This window comes from Nasonia vitripennis, chromosome 2, assembly GCF_009193385.2.
Source record: "Nasonia vitripennis strain AsymCx chromosome 2, Nvit_psr_1.1, whole genome shotgun sequence".
Classification (NCBI taxonomy): Eukaryota; Metazoa; Arthropoda; class Insecta; order Hymenoptera; family Pteromalidae; genus Nasonia; species Nasonia vitripennis.
Window position 1 is genome coordinate 34,211,920 of NC_045758.1, and position 22,130 is coordinate 34,234,049.

The window sequence follows — 22,130 nt, forward strand, 5'->3', positions numbered from 1 at the left end:
CACGTCCGATACCAGCAGCGGCGGCGGCGGCGGCGGCTGCGGCAATTTCCCTCTCTCGGTCCTGTCACGCAGCCGCCGCGATGACGGCAAAAACGTACAGCCTAGGCGCGCTTCCGCACAAGCGTATCATCGCGAGACACGGGCACATCGGGCCCGATGTGGAAATCATTCGGCGGGAGAATGGCGCGTCGATCGCCGGCTGATAAGGCACGCGGACGGCCAGAGGTATGATGCAGCCGGCGAGTCGTGTCAGATAACCGTCATTACTGCACGGCTGTGTTCAACTGAAGCTGCTCGGTGTAATGTAACGGCGGTGAGCTGTACTCGTTCGTGTGTTACACAGCTGTGTGCAGTGCCCTTTGCGCGATATCGAGCGTTGCCGTAGTTAGGTCTCTGTGCGAATATTTTGAACAATCGTTCGAGTGCTTTATTACGCTTGTGTGTCAAATGGAAGGATCACCCGAACGTCGAGAAGAGCTGAGTAGGGGGACAATGGGAGCTTCATTTTCGAAAAAATGAGTACACGCGAACACGGTATGATCGATTCGGGCGGAGCCGCACAATGGCGCACACGTGTGCATTTAAATAGTCAGGAAGCGGCAGCAGGGAGAAAAAAAAATTCGGAATAAGCCCGAGTGCAGTTCCAAGGTATATGAGGCCGTTGCTCCGCTGTGAATAATTTGCCCGTTGCGGACCATACGTGTGCAAAATACGCGCCGCGCCTATGTATCTCCGCTCTTTTTGCCCCGCCGCGCGCATTCCGCCATACGTATGCCTTCGCCTGCTATTTCCAGCTTTTATTACACTGTCCTCCTCTTACAGCTTTTTTTCCCCGCTGCCGCGACGCATTATTCTACTTTTACGTTCCTTTGCTCGCGGAGTAAACACACACACACAGCAAGCGATCTGCTTTATTCTCTCGAAAATAAATTCATTTCCGAGTAATCTCTTTACGCGCGTTCGTCAAGCATAATATTCGTACCTACGCAAATGGGACGGATAAGCGAACTGAAAATCCAATTAGCAAAAACATTTCGTTTTTTTCGAGAAAAAATGCACACCTCTCTCGAGTTCTTACGAACAGAGAAAAAGCGCAATACTTTCGATGCTCGGAGCGTGCGAATTCCAAAAGTCGAGTGTGCTCGCGCTAAAAATATCGGGAATTCACGGGGCGACGGCGGCGGCAATATGCGCTGCACTCGGCCTCGTTTTTCTCTCCTCGAGCCTACATCGCGCCGTTATTATTGCATTTGCTTTGCGCGATCCCGCCACTGTCGGCCGGGCATTAATTATTACGCGAGCTGCCTTTGTTCGCGCGAAGATATGGAACACACGCTTAAAAGTGCAGCTCGGACGACGAGGGGCTTCGCTAGATCAACCGGGAAATTACCGCGTTTCTTTTTCAATTTAGCATCGAGCTCGCGGGATAAGCTCGAGTATTTTTCGCGAGGCGAAAGAAAGGCAGGGAGAGCTTTATAATACCGTTACGCAAAGTAAGTGTTCGCATTTAGGCGAGAGAGAAGAAAGCAGCGGGTTTTAATTAAAAACTGCTGTTTATTTATGAAAAGCGCGGAGTAAGAGAGCCACTCCTCGAGTCAATATCAGTAGAGCCGCATGAAACGCCCTTGGGAGAGACGACGAGGAGACTGAATGGAGAATGGAAAAGCTGCTGCACACAGGCCTTTAAAAGCCATTCGGATAAAATGCCATCGGCCGCGTAAAGCGAGCAGAGAGAGGACTACTGCGCCGCGCGCGAGGAAAAACGGGCGTAGTCTCGTGAATGCAGCGCCGGCAGCCGCGACAGCAGCGCAGCGAAGAAAGATAGGAGACAAGAATGAGGGCCGCTCGCGGACAAAAAGGGGAAGAGTGAAAGGAGAAACGTCGCGATAGAAGCGCGATATATGGGATACAAAGGGGACTACGAGGATGAGGAGGAGGAGGAGAAAAAGTGCAAGTTAACGCGCTGGAAGATAAACCAATTTTCATACATTTCGAGTGCAGCGTGTCCTCGCGACTGGAGCTCGAGAAACTTGCCAAGAGCGCGAGCTAAATAAATCCCAGAGAGAAAGCAGAGCGGTGGGGAGCTGCAGCGATCGCGTGTGTCCGCACTGACATCACGCGGAGGAGATGCACTCGCGGGTGACGTCACGGGGGTAGCCGCGTGACGTAACCGGCTGCGCGCGAGGTGTGGCGGTACGGGTCATAGGTCATCATCCCCGGAGCGCTGCTCTTTCTCTCGCTCTCGACGCGTGCGCGAGCTATCTTAGTCCGCCTCCCCCTCCATTCTCTCGCTCTCTCATCCTTTTATACAGCAGAGCATAGCTCTCCTCTTGTTTCCCATCTTTTTTCTGCGAGCTGACCCTATTCGCGATCGCCTCGTCGTCGGGCGTCGTCGTAGCTGCTTTTGTAAATAGCCGGGGACTCAATGCCGGACGCGGAAGAATCGAACTTAGCTGCTGCTACTTTGAGTATAGGTATAACGCTTTGCGCGACGGCGACGAGAGGACTTATAGAGTGGCTCGATCGGGAAATCGAAAAAGCTCTTCTATATCCTCGCGGTCGTCGGCTTTTTAATGCGCATCGAAGGGAGAGAGTCGAGGGATGGATATAATTTAAAAGTTTCTCGGCTCGAGCAGAGCTTTCGATCGGTATTCCGTTTGCAGTTTGAGAAACAAGCGCGCGATGTACAAAGCTCGAATAGAAATTGGACGATTTAGTGAAAAAGCAGCATAGAGGAGCCCGATTCAATCACGCAAATATGACTTTTAATCTGCCGCTGCAGCGAGGAAGAATAACTCGCGAAGAATTCAAATTAATACGACGAAAGTCCAGCTGCAATGTTGAAGAATCCGAGGAATGCGCTCGATAAAATCTCATACTCCAAATGAAATATCTCGCCTGCGTTTGTATTTTTCCCCGGCGGATCGCGACTTATATACGATTCCGGGGACGGAGCAACGGCTTTCGAGGATAAAATAATTGCAAAATGCATCCAGCTGCGTAATAACGCCGTCAGAAATTCATCGACGGCCATTCAACGCAGCCTAGCGGCTACAAAGGTTCAGCGAGCCATTGACTCACGCGCGCTTTGTTAGAGCGTTGCCGCTCAGGCCAAACGTCTCTAGGGAAAGAGAGAGGCAGACGTTCGATGGCACTTGAAGGATTTGATCGTCAATATTGTGCGCGGGCTCGAGTCGAGTGCCTCGGACGCGGTCGCGGCACTCGAATGCAAATTTACCTGGAAGGGAAATAAAGACGGAAAGTATAGGATACGCCGCGCGCGAGAGAGCTTCCGTGATGTTTGACCAAATCGGCTTGTTTCTACTGCGACGCTGCAGCTGGATGTTTTTCCGCCTCGGAATTGCGTTAGCTCCCGGTGCTTTTATCTTCGCTCTCTGCTTATAGCGGCGTTTTTTCCTTCTTCGCGCGCGTTTGTGTGTGTGCAGCGCGGGAGAAATAAACGGCCATTTCGAAATGAAAAATCGCAGCTTTTTCCATCCTTTTTTCGCGCGCGATCGCTTGACTGAAAAGCAGCAGCAGCAGCAGCAGCGCGCTAATTGTTTACAGGGAAGCCACTGAGCAGTGAAAAGCTCTTTGAGATCACGTGCTGGAAAACTTTTCATTGTGGAGCTACACACACGAACTCGCGGCGGGGGAAGTAATTCGAATATAGCGAGCGTGACGTCATTGATGTACACGCACCCATTGATAAATATACAGAAATATAATTAAAAATCCAAAAGCAGCGTCACACGGCATATCAATAACCCGCCGGCCGATAATCCATAAAGCGACGCGTGCGAGTTTAACGTCAATATAAGCTCACCTGCGGGGGCATCATATTGTGTGTATACAACTTATTGTACACCGCGGCGTGTAGGTACATATTATAAGCCGGGCGGTTTATCCAGGCGCCTTTGATCATTGATGGCATACTACACAGAGGCACGCGGCCGTGTGGCAGAGTGGATCACGGGTCAGAGGTTAGAGGCTGGGAATATTCGTGCCTTTGGCGTACATTATGCTATCAATGCATCGACTCGGTTTATCCTCGGCTGAACCCGCTCGTCGCCCCGCGCAGCGGATCGTCTTTCCCCATATCGAAGGAGCATGTTTGTTCTTAAAGGAGCCCGCCTCGGGGCACCGAGTGTAATCGAGAGACGCCGCAACACGTAGCCCGCGTGCCCGATATTATATTGGCTGTGCACACACAGAGGGAAATTTCTGATGAGCATAGCGATGCTCGAGTAGGAGAGAGATAGGCTGATTCGCCGTATACAATAAAATCGCCGATCGTTGAAAGACACAAAGCGGCTACGTTTAACGGCTGCACCTTCGCAGCCTTTTAAAAAGTCAATCGTCGGGGCTGACCATAGCGATGGCTCACCACTGAAAACACCGGCTCTTCATTCGTCGTCGCTTTCACGCCGCTGCTGCGCTTGTTAGTGACCTCGTTATCGAAACGCTCTCTCGCGTCACTATTTGTGGAATCGGCCATTCACGAGAGCGACTCTCTTTTTCTCTCTCTCCCTCCCCCCCCCCCCCCTTTTCCCTACAAGCGACGACGCTATATACCGCTGTTGCTTGGCCTTCGACTACCCGCTGCAGTTGACAAGCCGTCGCTGCACTCGCGGCCACTTCATTACGCTGTAAATGAACGCTGCGCGGCCGCGGACAATACACCGCAGCACCGCTGCCGCTGCTGCTGCTCTTCAATGCGCGCGAGAGTGTATGTATTTGTGTGCGCACGAGTCCGAGTTACGAGACTCGAGTGCCCTGCCAGTGAGAAGTAGGTGTGTTACGTGCCGGGATTATTGTCTATTTTTGGAAGCTGCGAGCTTGTTCTCCAGGATTTAATTATTTTCTATTTCAATGGCTGATGCTTATACGTCTGAAATGTTTTCGAATTAAATTAACGCGTTCATCGATGCTGTATTTACTTGCTATATGGTATCAATTAATACTGCTGTTTACATCACAGTGAATAATGTTATAATTAGCAGCAATCGCGGGGTTATGTAATTATATTTCGAACGATCGGGCGCATCTATTCGAGAAAAAAAATGTAAAAGCTCGGCGTATCAATATTGAGTGTAGCTCTCACCGAGAACTCGAACGTCAAAGCATATGCACCGATCAAAGCGCGGCCTATCAATGGCTCGTCGAAAAAAAAACGAGTCCTCTCCAAATACAGATATGGAACGTCAATAAAGTAAAAGAAAAACGCCCATATCCATCGGAGATGAAGATCCCTATCCAGTCTCTCCGCATAAAAGAATTTCCAACAATATGAAGTACCTCCAAATCCAAAGATCAAGGCGGCAGCAAAGGAACCGTAGCGCCCCTCTATTCATCCCCGCTCGCTGTCTGCGCGGCCGACTTGCTATCCATTACTCGCTCGCGCGACGTAGTGACGCGGAACAAAGCTCGATCCCGATGAGCTGACTTGGCGATTCCAAGCTCGGCGTCGCCGAAACTGCCTGGTAATATTTCCGCGCCGCTCTCTCCCCTTCTCCAGCCCTATACCCATATGGAGTTGTTGCGCTACCGCCACTTGACCCAGTGATGCAGCTGCGTTTTTTCTATCTCGCGCAGCGTATCGATTCGCGGAGAAAAAGTGACGATCTTACATGCGAATAGGGAGTATATATCGAACGGGTTTTTATCGCTCAGCCCTTATACCGAGCGATCGGCAAATCATCGGAATTCATCAAAGCCGCGCGGAATGCTGGCGTCTCTCTCCAGGAAAGGGAACCGTAAAAAATAAAGCTCAAAGTCATTTATACGAGCGTATAAATAAAAAGTCCGGGGCACGGAGCGAGCGAGAGATAGAGAGAGAGAGAGAGAGAGAGAGAGAGAGAGAGAGAGAGAGAGAGTTATACACGCGCTCCGTCATATAAATATACGAACGCGAGCTTCAGCAGAGTGGAAGCCTCGGCCGCCGCAGCCGCAAGCTCTCGGGTAATAAAACCGGAATCACTGCATTTCACAGTGGAGTCAGCGTTGATTCAAGCATTCCGCGCTCTCCCGCTATACTCTCCTCCGCGAGATATCGCTTCGACCCGATATCGCTAGAGGTGGCTGCTGCTGCTACTGCTGCTCTTCGATCGCGCGGAAAACCTCGTAAAAATAGAGCTAGAAGACGTGCGGCCGCCGTACTTTTTACCGTCGGTTTCGCGCTCCCGCGGGATGGAAAGCCCGAGAGCTGTAATGAATTTCGCTGTGACGTGATCTTTAAACGCCCTCTCCGTGTCTTTGCCGTATTTCCAACGCGCACGCGAGGTTGCTTTGGAATTGTAAGAGTTCCAGGGACTCGAATGAAACTGATGAAGGGATGTTGATTATAGGCGTTCGGTAACCGGTATACAGTGCAGCGGTAATTCGAGCGATTTATGCGGTGCAATAACGGCGCGACCGCCAAACGTGTCAACAAGACCAGACAAAGTAATTTAATGCTTATTACCAATCGTATCCGAACGTTAATGAACGCATGCGAATACGCCCATCGCATCATCGGTGTGATTACGGCGATTCGTTGAAAGTTCTATACCGCCACCAAAAAAGCCCAGCTGCGATCGAGTGCATTAAAACAAACGCCATACAATATCAAAAACCGCACAGCGGTGTGGACGCGCGCTGGCGGCTGAATCAATATTTTTTTTCGCGGTTCCCCTCGAAACCACATCAAAATAAAGTCGGATCAACTCTGGCGCGTCGCTCCTTTGTTACTCGCTCCATTTCTCTTTCCCATCGATTATGGAAACGAGTGGCGGCTCGCGCCATTACTTGCGGTTTCGATGCTGCTGCTGCGGCGACGCGGACTTTAACGAAAGGGGAATCCCTCCGGCCGTAATAGTGAATTTAGTGCTATATAATCGCGTCGCGCCTTGTCACGCGCTCTGTGTCCACCGAGAGCGGCCTACTTAATGTTTATTAGGGGCCTGAGTGTCTCATTAAATTTACGCGCGGCGTTGTCGCCTTTTTTTATATCCGCGGCCAACCGGTCGGCGCCGCTTTGATGTCGCGCGATACAGCCTCTTTATCATAGGCGATATTAGTTCGAGGAGCTGGCGTGAGATTATTTGTACGGCCTTATAAAAAGTGGATTGATATAGCCGGCGCTGATTCGTCTCGCTCAAAATATGAAGCTGGGAATCGGTAGATACATATAGGTTGGTTTTTCATTTGTGCTTCGCCAATTGCCGTAATAAAAAAAAGCACTTGCGGGCTTTGATATCGTAATAAAACTCAACTCGGATTAATCAACCGATTCGAAAGCTCCGGATTCGAAGAAACTCGATACAGCAAGCTCCGATACGAGAGATTCCCGTTACCATCAGCAACTAACGGGCAAATTTAACCTCATCGCGGAGAACGAAGAACCTGCCTTCGCGGGAAATCGCAGCGAAGCTGTGTGTAAAATTGAGCAGCGAGTTATTCGAGGCTCGCGCGGAAGCGGAAGCCGTACCGCAGAATTTGCGTCTCCCTCGAATCGAGTCGATATCGAATGACGCGAAAAACTCTCTAGAGAGAGCGAGAGGCTAGGAAGTGACGGATGACGCGCGAGGGCTTTTGATGGGTTTTTAAGGAATTCTGCGCGTGCGGGAGAGGCTCAGCGTGTTCAGACAATGCAGCTCCCGCCTTCTCGCTCTTATTCATTACTCTCCCGCAGTCGCTTCTTCTTTTTCGTCTTCTTCTTTTCTGGCCTCGAGATTCTTTTCGCCGCTCCTTTTTTTTGCTTTCATCTCTCCCTCTATTTTTCCCGCTGCGCTGAAGCAGCTCCGAAGGGTTCGGGGCTCTGGACTGCAATAAATCGACTCTCGCGCTCGCGCGCAGGTTATTTTAGTCGGCGAGCGATGCAGCCGAGAAAGCAGTTCCGGCGGGGGTGGGGGGAAAAATGCAATAATAGAAAAGGAGAATCGTCGGGTAAGCCCCACAGCGCCGCGACTGGATGAAGGAGGAAAATCTTTTTCAAAGCCAAATTTAAGGCAATTGTTGGAGCGCGCGGGCACACTGTATATACATTTTATTTCCCGATTGATGCTCGGCGGAATATTATTAAAAAAATATAAGACGCTAGATCAGCTCTTTTGGAATAAGAGAAAAAAATAGACACAAACGAATCAGGGGGATCGTTATCGAGAAAGAAAAATATATCCGGCGCTCTCGAGAGCGTAATCGAGCAATAAAAATAGTACGGGCTGACGCGAGGGGATTAGCAGTAGGCGAGCGGAAGAATTAATGAATCAACGGGAGCGAAGACTGTGTCGTGGATTTTTTACGCGATGAACGATGCACGCTCGAAAGCCGTCGATTAATTGATCACGCTCTGTTACGCCGAGCTGTCGATATAGCCTGTGTGCTGTATAAGCTCGCCTTGCGTCATCGATCCGCAAAAAGTCCCTCTCTCCGTTTTCTGTATATATGTTATCAGCATACAGCAGTACAAAACATTTTCCCCCCCTCTCTCTCTCTCTCTCTCTCTCTCTCTCTCTCTCTCTCTCTCCCGGCGAGGCTGCAGCAAACGGCAAAAATAGCTCGCTCGAATTAATTAAAGCTGCAAGACGAGCAGTCGCAGCAGTAGTGCACGTACATCCGGACACAGTGACAGGCGGACGCGTGACTGGGTCGAGCAGTTATGTAGGACGACGTCGCGGCGCGGCGCGAGCCATGCCAGGGTCGCGCCTCGGGTCAGCGATCGCTTTATAAGCGAGATGAGACAGCGGGACTGGAGCTTCCGAAATTCCCTTGGAATTACCGGAAATGCATCCAGTCGCGATCCGTTACGGTTAATCACTCGAGGAGGAGTACAGCAGTCGAGGAGGCTCGGCTCGCCGCCCTTTAAGCGCCGATAATTCGTCCTGTCCCGATCGGCCTCGGATAGACGTGATTGCGGATGCGTTCTACTGCGCGCGCGACTAGTTCGCTGTATATAGTCGTGTGCTCTGGTTAGCGGAGCGGAGTAGGGGATGCTGCTGGTCTTCGCGAAATACGCGCGCTAATTGTCGGCGTGTCCAGTCGGCACGTACACGACGATTATCGGCCTGGATATGGCGAATGTTACAGTATACAGTCGAGCGAGTAGCTCCAAATGATTTTTATTCGAAAACGATCGCGCGAAAGAAAAACGACAAGATTATACTGGCGATGCTGATCTCGTAAACGGAAAAGCGCTGATTGGTCGAGAAATTTGTTGCGCAAGAAAGCTTTGACGTGATCCTCTTCGCGGAGTCTCCGGTTTGCCGGCGCAGCTGAAAAATGCTTCTTTCCGCCTCTACCTTTTTACGCCGAGCGCGCGAGATTTAAGCGCGGAAATCACTGAATCGCCCGGTGACTCGTGAAAAATCCACTACGGATGAGCCATTCCTCTTCCGACATATAATGGCATTAAGCTGATCTTTTAATCAAGGAAAGAGTCGCGCGCGCAGCTCCGTCTGTCGGGCTGCAGCCTCTCCCCCCCCCTCTCTCTCTCTCTCGCGATTCGCTTTCCGCCTCGCTATTTCGAGAGTTCAATCCTGATTACGCGATAGAACGCCCTGATGAGGATTTTTTAATAATTCAGCTCTTGATGCGCGTGAATCAATTTTGCTCTTTTCCAGTGCATCATATTCCAGTCTAACGATTGCTTCTCTTATTTTCTGTTACAGCTGGCGAGTTGGAGAATCGCACTTTGCATCTACTTCCTGAACAAGGTTTGCAAAAAAAGCATTTACTATTTCTCACTGCACACGGCGACCAAGACATCGAGGTTCCAACGCTGCCGCTTGAGCAGCTTTGATTAAAAGAGCTTTCAGAGACGCAGGAAATCCCCAGCGTCGCGCTGGGACACGCGTATATGCGCTCCGGTAACCACAGAGCGCCGGCGGCGCTGCGCATCTTCACCGACGACGAAGAGCTAAAACGCACATATGCACGAATCGCCTAGTCGCGCTTGCGCGTATGCGTATAAGCCCAAAGTAGCTTAACGCGCGTAAATATGTCTTGCTGTTAACGAGAGTGTAACGAGAGAGGAAGCGTCGAGACTCTGAGAGCCGCGCTCATATCAGGATTAGGAGACGAATTTTTCACGTTTTGTTCCGCAACGCTTTAACCGCTGAATAATCGCTGTAAGCCCCAGTATAATCGCAAAACCAACGCTACCCTGCAGGGTTGCCGCGTCCGCGAACAATCGAGAGACTCGCGCTCGTAGATTCTAAGCGTTCGGGAATTTACGTAAATGCGCGGATTGGGCGCGCGATAAATTCGCGAAATCATTGCTCTGTACGCTCTGTGTACAGCGAGGCGCGGGCGCGTTCGGTTATTTATGGCGCTGTACGCGCGCGCTGGCGGCGTTATTAGAGATGCGCGAAGGGGTCGACTTTTAATTAAATATTACATTTTCATAAGCGGCATAATTAGTTCGCGCGCCACGTCGCTCGTTCGCCGCCGCCGGGACGCGAATGTTTATCAAAACGGCACATCGACCTTTCTCGCGTGCGCGCGACGTCGGAAGAGCGACTAGTTTGCCGAGCAAACAGAGCCAATTAGTTGCTCGGCGAAATGTGATTTCATTACCACGCCCGAGACTGTCCCCTAAATGATTATTCATTTTCGCGTATTATGTTATAATTATGGCGGAGCTGGAGCGATCTGTTGTGTTTATATGGGAGGGAGCTTTTGAAGTGCGAAATTTCGGGGATAGAGGTAGTTTTTCATACTTTCTACAGATTAGCAAATATTCGCGTGAATGTGATGCCTGACCTCCAAGTAGTAACGACCATGCTCTGGTCCGACGGTGCACGTGCGTAAACCAAAACTTCCAATAGACTTTATAATTTAATCAGCGTAGCAATATCCACCTCTATTCCTGAAAACTATACAAGCATATAATGAAAAATTAATACAATCAACGCGGAATATTCATCGCAGCCGACTGCAAAATTCATTTTAAGTCGTTAATTCTGCCGGTGTATTAATTCCGTAGACGCAGCGCGCAGTTTTGCTATCCATATTGCATCACGCTTGTTACACATTAATTAACTTTACGCAGTATAACAACAAATTTAATTATAAACCAACTCACAAGCTGTCAATGAAACTCGTTTGCTCGTGTGCTCATCTCCTGCGCGAAGCGAAACAACAATTCCGTAAACTCGGAGCTCGACTAGAAATAAAGCTCGAATCGCGCTCGATCAACCGAAAAGTGGCCGGACTTAAAAAATAAAGAAATTCTAGAGCGACCCTCGTCAAATACTCGATAGAGTTATTTTCGGTGCTTTTGCTAGTTGAAATAAAATATCAGTTGCACCGATTAAAACCGTAATTGCCGAGCATATATAAAAGCGATGATCCAGCTCTTTGAGATATACGCAAACACTTCAACATCGCGCATTTCTCACGTTCGCGTCTCTTTTTTCAGCTTTATTTTGTCACTCGCGCACACATCGTGCTCGCGCGAGCTTTAATCTTCATAATTTATATTTTCTCTCTTTATTATTCGCGCTCGCGCAACTCTTTCCCGGCGCACTCAGTCTCGCACGTACCACACACGGATCTCGCTCTTCGCGCGCCTTTTGATTCACTCACTCTCTCGCACTCGGTGTGTTTCTGTTGTCGCGGCTACCTTTCTCTCACTCTCGCTCTCTCTCTCTCTCTCTCTCTCTCTCTCTCTCTCGAACTAATAGCGCGCAGTCGAGGAAAAAAGCGCATGTGCAGAGCGCAGCAGTTGCGAAAACGAATGCCTGCTAACTGGGGGAGCTTTGAACCGAGCACGTCCATATACGTTCATTACACCTTTTTCCCTGAGCTCTGTGTGTGTTTTTTTTCCTCCGTCTCGTTCCTCTCTTTTGGTCTTTTTCAGCTTCTTACAGCGCGCTGAATGTGTGTAAACGAAGCGATGAGTCTGATAAAGTATCGTCGCCGTCATTCACGCGCGTAAGAGCTATGCACACTCGAGAGATCGTTGTGAGATTAGTCTCTTAAACTTCTTCAGAAATTTATCCATTTACCCAGTAGCACAGATAAAAACAAACGCGCAATCGCCGATCGCTCAAACAAAAACTCGATCGTCCGTCTTCGCATACACACACTCGAGTCATAAAACAAACAGCCCCGAACAGCCACACTCGGCCGCGTAGTCGGAGAGAGAATGTTCGCAAGCTCCCAGTTGCGTCGACACTTAGCAAATCGTCGCCGAGTCAATATGACGTGGCTGGCTCTCTCGGTTCCGCTCTCCGGCGACGTGTCAGCACGCCTAGCCGTAAATCTTTCCGCAGGTGTTGCCGGCCGAGGTAAGGGCCGATTCTCTTCGTTATACGGCGAGACTGGCTCTTCGTCGTCGCAAGTTTTTCGCAGGTGCGGATGTCTGGCAGTCGCTTTATTGCCGAAAGCGAATGGCCGCTAGTTTACGAGGGGACGTTTAGAACGTCGTCGAGAGGGAGAGAGAGCTTCGGGAAACTTCTCCAGGATGGCCAGGACGATGCTCGCCGACAAGGTATACACGCGTGGGCGTGAGCGATGTGTCTGCTTTGACGTACTCGCGAGTAACGAGGAATATTCGAAAAAGGAAAAGTCGTGTCCTGTTTTAATTTCCATTCAACTAGGGAATGTTGTGCAGCGATATAAAGTTAGTGGGAGAGCACAAGAGCCAGTGCAGTGAAGTTCTCTCTGCGGTGCGATTCTTCTTATAAACTGTATAAATCTCTGTCTTATCTGGGCAATTTTCACAGCTGCCAAGGTGGGAAAAGAAGCCGGTGTGTGTTTGGTGCATAGGGCGTGGCGCTCGCGCGGCGAGCTGAAATGGATTGCTCTTTTCGCCAGTTGCCCGTCATAGAATTAAACGAAAAACTTTTTCCGTTATTCGTTTTCATCGCAGCTGCTGCTGTTGGAGAAGTTGTGTTTACAAAATTGATATCGAGGCTAATCATAAATGAAGTCTTAATAAAACGTTAAAGAGCGTTGGAAAAACAGGCAGTCCATGTTTGTAATCGCGATTTCTCGAGCCGCTGTGGCATCGCGCGATACGGGTATGCGTGTATGAAAAGTAAAAAATGAAAACTTGGCAGTATAGCGCCTGGTCAGCGTACCGCAAACACGACAATCGTGCGGAATACGCGACAGGGCCACTCGAGGTAATTACTTTTGGGTTCGCGTTGCGTTCTCTGCGTCGACTGTGCAACTGCAGCGGCAGCAGCAACAGCGAGTGGCTATATCGGCAAAAATGCACGACGCGTATTGCACGCGCCGATGAAAACCGAATTCGTCATTGTTCTACTTCGCTTTTTCTGCTGCTGCCGCTCTGTTGCAGACTCGCGCGCGCACTCGTGCTTCGGCTATATGCGTATGTGTGTATATGCACAGACGCCGCGGACCTAATAGCTGACGCTACGCGCCAATGAATTCCCGATTAAGCTCCGTCACAATTACGTTTCCGACGTAAATGGATTAACTTTGAAGTGAATAATTTTGTGAAGGATTTTCTGAGGTCTAAATTTCGACGGTCTGAAATGAACGAATTGCGTGAAATAGTAGGGGAAAAAGCGCAAACGTCAACGATATCTCTCGAACAATATCCGTAAAGCAGAGTGTCGTCGCAGCGCTTCCTCTTCAGCCGCACGCGCCTCGGATATTGTCGGACTCGACTGCAGCAGCCGATTCCATTAAGCAATGCGAGCTTTCAAAAGGGTTAATGGGTCAGAGCGTGCGACTACGCTCGCTGCTTTCTTTGAACTTGTTTTTTCGCCTCTGCGCTTCTGTCGCCACTGCTCTGCTCTCTGTCTGCCTTGCTCGCAGCGTCGAAAGTCGAGCAGGAGAGCTTTATCGACCGGACAAGCAGACATTTTCCGCCCACGCCGATGACTCCGTTTCTTTCTCTCGCGTTTCCTTTTGTCTCCAGCTTTTTCCATCTCTCTCTCTCTCTCTCTCTCTCTCTCTCTCTCTCTCTCTCTCTCTCTCTCTCGGCCGGCTTCGTTTACCTGTGTAGGTGCAGCTCGCTCGTGTGCAGTACTCTGAATGAAACGCGCAATCGAGCCACGCCTCGAGGAGCAAAACTATGCGCCCCTTGGGATTTAGTACGCGTCTCTTTAGGAGCCGAGTCTCCGAGGAAAGAGCGAGGAAGACGACGGACGGGGAGATGAATCTAAGATGAACGCAAATGAAAGAGTCCCGAGTTTTACGCACGTATGCTTTTTTGCGCTGATGGAGGATGCAGATCAGCCGCGCCGAGTTGATGAGAGCCGTGACTCGGGTTTTATTCCGAGAGTGCATATCGTGTACGTTATACGCTTTTTGTATTATACAATTGATCTCGTCAATAATTATATTTTTCGAGGCTTTATTCAGTCGACATTCCAATCGACTCGAAAGTCAAATATGACATTCCGCGTACAGAACCGTCAACAATTTTCGTTCAATTATGATTATAAAATCGAGAAATATTCGCCGTATATTTCGAATAACGCGTCGCTCGTGACACTGAATTTTTCCCAACAACGGCGATAATCGCATTAGCCCGGGCCCGACAACTCGTGTCCCGAAATTACCATATCTCGAAATCGCGAGTCTAAACTACCGCGCGCGGGCAACAGTCTTAGTCTGTCGCAACAACTTCGCTCCGAAGAAACGCAGCAGCAGCAGTAGAAGCAGCGGTAGAAGCGTCGCGTCTCGTAGCGGAAACGAAGCGCGTGACTAATGAAAGCATTGAGATGCAAATGCTGCCCTCGAGCGACTGGCTCTACTCTCCTCGGGTCAGTCGCTCGAGTCGTCTAGGAAGACGTCCCAGGGGAGATGCAGCCGTGCACTAGCCGACATCTTGAGGTAAGCGAGCTTACGCTCGCGCCGGCGCCCGAGACTCAATGCCCCGGAATAACTCGCTACAGCGCTGGCCCGAGCCACTCTAAAGAGCTCGCGCTATTAAGCATTACCATATTCCGCCGGCGGGCTCCGGGCGCCCAGCTCTCTATATGCCAAGAGCGAAATAATTTGCCATTTTCTCCAGCGCGGGAAAACTTCACACGGAGGAGGCGAGATTCCGCGCCTCGTCGGGATTTCTAAATATTCGCAGTTTCGCTCGCGAGAGACGATCACGCGTATAAACGCACTGCCTGATACGAGGGAAGAAACTTTTCCGCGAAACAATTTCGGAATTTCCAAACGTCCTATTTTCTCTATCACCGCAGAGCAAACACCTTTCCGTTCGCGCGGCGAGAGGAAAAGCAACGCGTACTAAAACCAAGATTTGCATGGCTGCCGATGCATAAGGCAAATCCCCGGAAAATAAACAAGCCCCGATCCCTGGCAAAAGGATTTTAGGCGCGGCGGCTGCTGCTGCTGTGCACCTAACGTATTGCCCCGAGAGCGAGAAAACGCGGAAAATCCCTAAGAGAAATGTCGAACTCGCTCGCTCGGGCCGGCAAGGCCGGGGGAAAAAAACGTGAAAAAAGATCCAATTTCGTTCTCTTCTCACTACGTGCCGAGGTGCTGTTCTCCCTTGTAATTTTATTTACCTACCGCTCGGGCTTCTCTGGCGCTGCAGGTACATCTGAAAAGCGCCCGAGCGTGTGTGCGAGAAAGCGACTCCATCTCTCTCTCTCTCTCTCTCTCTCTCTCTGGCCCTGTGTTCCTCTGACGAGCGCAAATAAGGTATTGAGTCGACATTAAAATCGCCTTTTCTCCTGTTACGCGCGCTGAAAGGGGCGGCGCTACAAAGTGTCGACGCTGCGAATCGACGGGTACACGGCTGATTGCGAGATATTATTTTGCCTTGATTTCCGGCGCGCCGACTGTTCCAGCTATATTATCATAATTCAGTCCCGGAAATTCACCGGCTGACTATTTTCGAAACAACCTAAAAACTCTGCCTGGTTCGGCATCGAGCTTTCACGCAAAGAGACATTCGTTTGTTCGCGAATGAAATTCAAGCTTATCCGAGCTTTATGGCAAAGAGCTCGTATCATGTTCTGATGATTTTACCATTTAAAATTTAGAGAGTAAAGTTTATCATTTGAGCCGGATTTTGCATAGAGCTGTTCGAACAACGTACGGCACGCACTGGTTATTGGCCAAGCAACAATGCTGCAATGTTACCCATTTCGATTTTATAGAAGCAAAGCCATTCCCAGGAATATGAACAGCTCAGCCCGGTGCACGGAGTTACGATCAAGTTTATGCGACACAATGCAGTATCAATTATTGCGTGTTGCCGGCCTCCACGCGCTAAACATTCGCGAAATTTGAATTTTTCCATTATTTCGAATTTATAACGCGTGACGACGATTTTTCCTCCGTATTTTCAATCGATTCTTTTATAGCGTGTCGGAATTTCGAAATAACGAACAGCTGATTCGCTCATCGAGATACCGAGATGGATGACTATCAGCGCGATAACCCTTTGAGGACTAAATCTGTAATCCTTCAATTCCAGCGTTGTATTGTATATCCGATCGCTAATCTCTTCAAGATAGGAAATCCAAGATATCACCCAGCTGTCCACAACGAACAGCTTTCAAGCTCGATTCCGCGCCGGACAAAGCTCGCGACTCCGCGCGTAATATACACGCAGCGAAGAAAGCGTCGACGACGGGTCTCGGTCATCGATTTTCCCGGAGAGCAATTTCCTCTCGAAGCTCGACGTCGGCTGCACCGACAGGTGCGATACACGGAAGAGAGCCGCAGCGGCGGCGCACGCGCAGCACCAATATACACGTGGCAGCGGCGCGCGGTGCACGTGGCCGCGGGGGGAAAACAGTGCAAATAGCCCCCGACGATAATGACGACAGAGAGACTGAAAGGTGGGGACGCTCTCGGTTTAAAATTGGTGCTCCCCGAGCGGATGCTGCGCCGCCGACGCCGGTCATGACGAAATGCGCGCAGCGGCTAAAATTAGAAAGCGATACCGCGGCGGCGACTGACAGCTCGTTGACTCGTACTACTTATGTTCTTCGTGTCGTGAAACGTATGCGATACGCCATTTTACACGGGGTCGTCGAGTTTTCACGTTGGGAACGGACTCTCGGATTTCGGCGTGGAAAGCGAAATTCGAGCGTAAAGTTTTTATGTTCCGATTCTTCTATTTTCATTCTCGTGTACAACGCGCGCGCGCGAGAGATCAAAGCTGTAAAACAAATTGACTCGCTCTCGAGTTACGCGCCGAACAGGGGAATTTTCGCAGCTACTGGGCGTGCGATATTGCGCGAATTTCGCGGTGTGGATTAATCTCGAGAGACTTAAACACTCGAAAGTGTCAGAAGCGAAAGGAAAGGCGGTAGCGAGCTCCACTTTTGAATGAAAGCTTGATTAATGCGGGGGAATCTTTGCAGTTAGAAATGAAAGGGGTTTCGGACTCCAAGGAATTTCCATTACGACTCGTCGCAAGGTTGCACACGTCAAGGTTGTGAAGGTTGCCCCCGCATACATCTCGCGCGATGTTAAAGCTCGCGAGCGAGCGCTTAAACGCCGGGCGTGTAACTGCCCCTGAATAATTTGAATTCGTTAAGATAGAGCTGCGTTTACTTTCTCGTTCCTTCCTGGAAAAATAATGAAATATACGTCTCGCGAGAGGAAGGTAGCTGGAAAGCTCACGTGCCGCGTATTTATGGAAGCAGCAGTTCTTACGTAGCACTTATCTGACATTTTACGCGTACAAGTAGCGACTATTCAGAGGAAATTAAGCGGCGCTCGTTGAAGATATAGTGGGTTCTTACATTTAGTTTTACTACGTGTCCTTGCCTTTTATTATCAGCCGGCAGATCTATAGCAATCTAGGTTATCGCGCGCGCTCGAATACGTTTCGTGATCGTAATGGGCTAGCGCAGAGCTCTTTCCAGGTTTATTGGCGTTTCCGCCCTGGGTCTCAGAGTCGTATTGTCGAAGCAGACTAGCTGCCGCGAGAAAGACCCGGCGAAGGATTATGAAGCGTATCTCGCTTCTCTCTCTTGACTTAATTTTTCCTCTCATCTCTTCTCCTGTTTCGGCTTCATCATCGCTACGAGTGTCTCGAACGCAAATTGAACCGGAGAGAGAGAGAGAGAGAGAGAGAGAGCTAGAATATCGAAAGGGCTGTCGCAATTACCCTCGAACATCACTACTATTTCAGTAGCTCCAATTAGCCATGTAAATTATTCAACGACGACTCTCACACACACACAGCCGCGGCAATTTATCTGCATCGAATGAGGGAGGGCATTCCATAAATAGCTCCAGCGATTGAAAATAATTTATGCATTGACATTATCGCGAGTAAACGACTCCGGGGTTAATGCATCATCAAGATGGCAATTTTTCGCCGCCGCGAGAGCTAATATTAGCACTGGCGCGCGGGAATATGAAAATTTCATCCCCGCGCTGCGGAATTTCCATGCCTAATGAAGAAATGGGGGGGACAAACTCGGGTGTCTCGCACCCGAGAAAACTTACGGGTAATACACGCAAATCACGTTTGCGTCTCAGCCCCGACGGTGTGTACGCTGTGTTATACATGCAGCGCCGTATGTAGCTGTACACACACAACAGCAAAGTTCATCCCAAGTTTTCTGTCCCGTTCGACGCGTCGCGGCGAACACAAAGCTATGAATAAGGCGGACGAATGGATGTCTGCTCATAATGGCCGCGGGGGCGTGTGGAGAGAGGGAGGAAACAAGATTTATATCGCGCTGGGAGGTGTCGCGCGCCCGGCACGTTTTCATATACGTGTAAAGCTCTGTAAAGGGCTTGATTCGAAAAGGTGTGTAGTGAAACGCGAGCTGCCGCTGCGCCCGGTTCAATCGCCCGATATGCTCTGCGGATAGAATCGAACCGGAAAGTTGATGGAGGGAGAGAGAGAAAGGGCGAGAGATAAAACGGATGTCGACTGCGGCTCGCCTCGCGTGCAGCGTGCGAGAGTGGAGCGGATTTTCGAAAAGATCGAGAGCCGGGCGTTATTTTTTTATTTTCCTTTTTCGCGAACTCTCTCTCTCTCTCTCTCTCTCTCTCTCTCTCTCTCTCTCTCTCTCTCTCTCGATTGGGTGATTGATTTCGCCGAGCGCGAGCAGGATTGATCGGGAACAATCGAGCGTGTCAAGTGGCTTTTACAGTTGTCGAGATGCGAAGCTTTCGGTGATTGTAACGTTAACCTTTTTGTTGGGAGGGAAACGCAGGTAGAAAAAAACAACGATTCCGCCGGAAGACGATTTGTTAGCGTTTTTATTTATCTTCGCGGCTATAGTGATTTAAGGGGATCCTAGGGTATTTATCTCATTCTCCGCGGCTGCAGCTGATTTATTATCTCATGCCTCGGCGCAGTTTACGCGGGAAATTTATTAATTTTCAAAAGAAGACGACGGCTGAACACACCTTTTCCCTGTCTCGCATACACTTCTCTCACCCTTTTCCGGCCACTTTCCTTTTCCATTGTCGAAGATACTCACGCCCCTCTCTGTCTATCTGGCCTCTACACCCTTTGCTCACGCGATAGCACTCGTACTACTAGGATTTTCTAAGCTATAAATTACAAAAGTTTCCACGTGATCCTTTACGTCTTGCGCTGCTCTTTTAACAAGTCGATTTCTTCCTCTGTTTCAGATCTCCGAGGACTTTCGGCAACTCCGGCTGCGAAGGCTTCAGTAGTGGTAAGTTAACTCCGCGCTTCTCTCTCTTTCTCTCGTTTAAAATTCGCACTTGTTAGTTCTGGCTCGAGACTTTTCGCGTCGAGAATCTTTCGCGCGATGTCGGCTTTTCAATTAAAATTGTTCAGGGATCTTTTCGAGTGCTCTCGAGTCGAAATCAGCGCAAACCCCGATATCTTCTTTTTCCTCAGCCCGCAATATGTAGGTCCGGGGGGCATACGCCTGTTAAACATTTGCTTTGACAAACAAAGAGAAGCCATAAAAGAAACTTCGATTTTTCTCCCCGGTACACGACATCCCGGCCGGGCCGCTGAAAGTTAGAAACTAGACAAAAACAACGTTTCCGACGTCATCCCAGCAACACAATATAACGCGCGCGCGCGGCTACGCACAAACAGAGAGCCACGTCCGAATCATTGCCAGCTCTCGGACTCAAATTCACTTTGCAAGTTTATATGAAAAAAGGAGGAGAGCGAAACTTCTCTCGTCCGATTCCCGCCCTCGTGTACCCCCACACAGGGAGAGATAGAGAGAGGGAGAGAGTGAGGGCGAGATAGCGTATCCAGATAGACGTACACATCTCCGGGGCAGCTCTTCTCCTCCTCCTCCTTCTCTCCCGCTGCTCCGAAGCAACAGAGGCAGTAGCAGTAGTAGAGACGGTATAATGACCGAGAAGCCCGAGGGCTGCCGACAGCCCTCCGCTCGAGAGAAGACGTAACGGCCGGGGCGGTCGGTTAACGACGACGACGTCGGTGTTATGGGCTACGGATCAGATGTCACGACGCGTATCGACTTCTTGCATATCGACGCTATTCCTATATACTTTTCGACTCTCGCCTGATGGCTCCTCATCGAATTACACTTATACTCCGCCGCGCTGTTGCTGCCACCGCTGGCTTTCCGGGGCCGGGGGCGGCCGTTATAACAATTGTGTTCCTGCGGGTATTAGCGGCTGGTCACGTCTGACAGCGCGTGCTACGTGATTTGGTTTTTATGAAAAAAAAAGGAAGAAGATGCTGGCCTGCGTATCGACGGGCCTAAATTGAATGGATTATTGCCGAATCAATTTTTCCCTGTCATTTATATGATAATGCCTGTTCGTTTAATTTTCCTCGTTAGACGAGGCTCGTTGGATTTGCAGGAACGTGAATACCTAAACTTCGTTGATGTTTATAATATATCGCGTCACCGATGGGACAAAAGTTAAGGAGATTTACAGGCTCGTTTCATTTCATGTACGCGGGAGATGTTTAGTGTAGTTGTTTCGAAGCGATCTGTCCCTTTCAGTAAGTATCATTTTAAGTTTTCTTGCTGCGAGAGAGAGCGCAACATAAAAATGAATCCCACATCAGTCTTCCATCGGATCCCCGACCTACTTATTTAAGACCTGAATTGCTGAAAGATTTATATATTCTATTTAGAATTCGTGTCGTTGCTTCGCCCATTGATTTTCCTCGCCAGCCCGCGCGCGGGAGCAAGTGAGAAGAAAACAGAGCGATAGAGCGCCAGTGGATAGAGGGAGGTAAAAGGGAGAGAGAGCAGGGATGAACGACTCTTTGGTGACTAGCACATTGCGACTCGATTTCATCGATCCGCTCTTATCGAAGTCCCTATCGAGCGGCACAGCATCGATAAATCTGATAAACAATGCAGCCACCAGATGCTCGCCTTCGAGAATCAATCGAGACAAAGCGGCGAAATAGCCGAAATCAACCGCTGTCGCTCGAAGCCGGCTATTATCACTGCATTTCCGTCGCGCTTCGGCTCCGAGGGGGGATGGATTTTGTTTAAGTATTCCACGCCGAGACAATGCCTCCTTTCAGCCTTTGATGTTGTTCGAGTTTCTGTCTGTTTTCGCGATACTCGATCACTTCAATTTCGTTACTCGATTGTTTCGCACGAATTTCCACTCTTACTCCCAGCAGCAGAGAGGCTCGCGGCCAACATTCCCAGAAAATCCAGTCGCGATGCATCCAAAGTGGTTTTGCCCACTTCGGCCGAGCAGCCCGATCCGAAAAAATGAAAAAAGTTCCTCCGCTATTGAAATCGCGTTTCACGGACTGCCGGGCGTCGCGGAGCCCCTGAAAAAATGTTTACCGCTCTCGCTCTCTGCCCGAGCCGTATCGGCGTCTCCGCGGAGCGGTGGGGTGTATATAGGTAGAGCGAGTATCGCGGCGCGCATCAGGAGCGAACTCGGCCGGCTCTCGCGCGCCCCATCGAGCCGGGCTCCCGTTCCCAGCGGGGCTCCCCCGAGCCGAGGCTACGGCGCTGGATGCCGCCCTTCTGCCCGATCAATATTACACGCTGGTGGGGCTGCTGGCGCTCTTTCTCTCTCTCCCTCGCTCGCCCCATACATGCACACGTCGCCGGCTGGCGCTGGTGGGGGTGCTGGAAGGCTTTCGCGAGGTCGAGGCTGTCTGTGCGTGCGCACACACGCTCACACACACATAGAGAGAGAGAGAGAGAGAGAGAGAGAGAGAGAGAGAGACTGTCATGGCGTCGCGCAGCAACGAGAGAGCCGCTGACGTTGACGCCTCGGGCGCCCCGAAGGAA

The 22,130-nt window shown here is 50.1% G+C and overlaps 1 protein-coding gene across 1 annotated transcript in view; it reads left to right on the plus strand.

The window, feature by feature from the left end:
- Positions 1 to 22,130, plus strand: part of LOC100119623 (protein turtle) — a 186,552-nt gene that overhangs the window by 100,299 nt on the left and 64,123 nt on the right. The window contains exons 5-6 of the mRNA XM_032597512.1: positions 9,648 to 9,692; positions 19,534 to 19,580. The gene's annotated coding sequence lies outside the window, so the exon portion shown is untranslated. The remainder of the gene's footprint in view (positions 1 to 9,647; positions 9,693 to 19,533; positions 19,581 to 22,130) is intronic.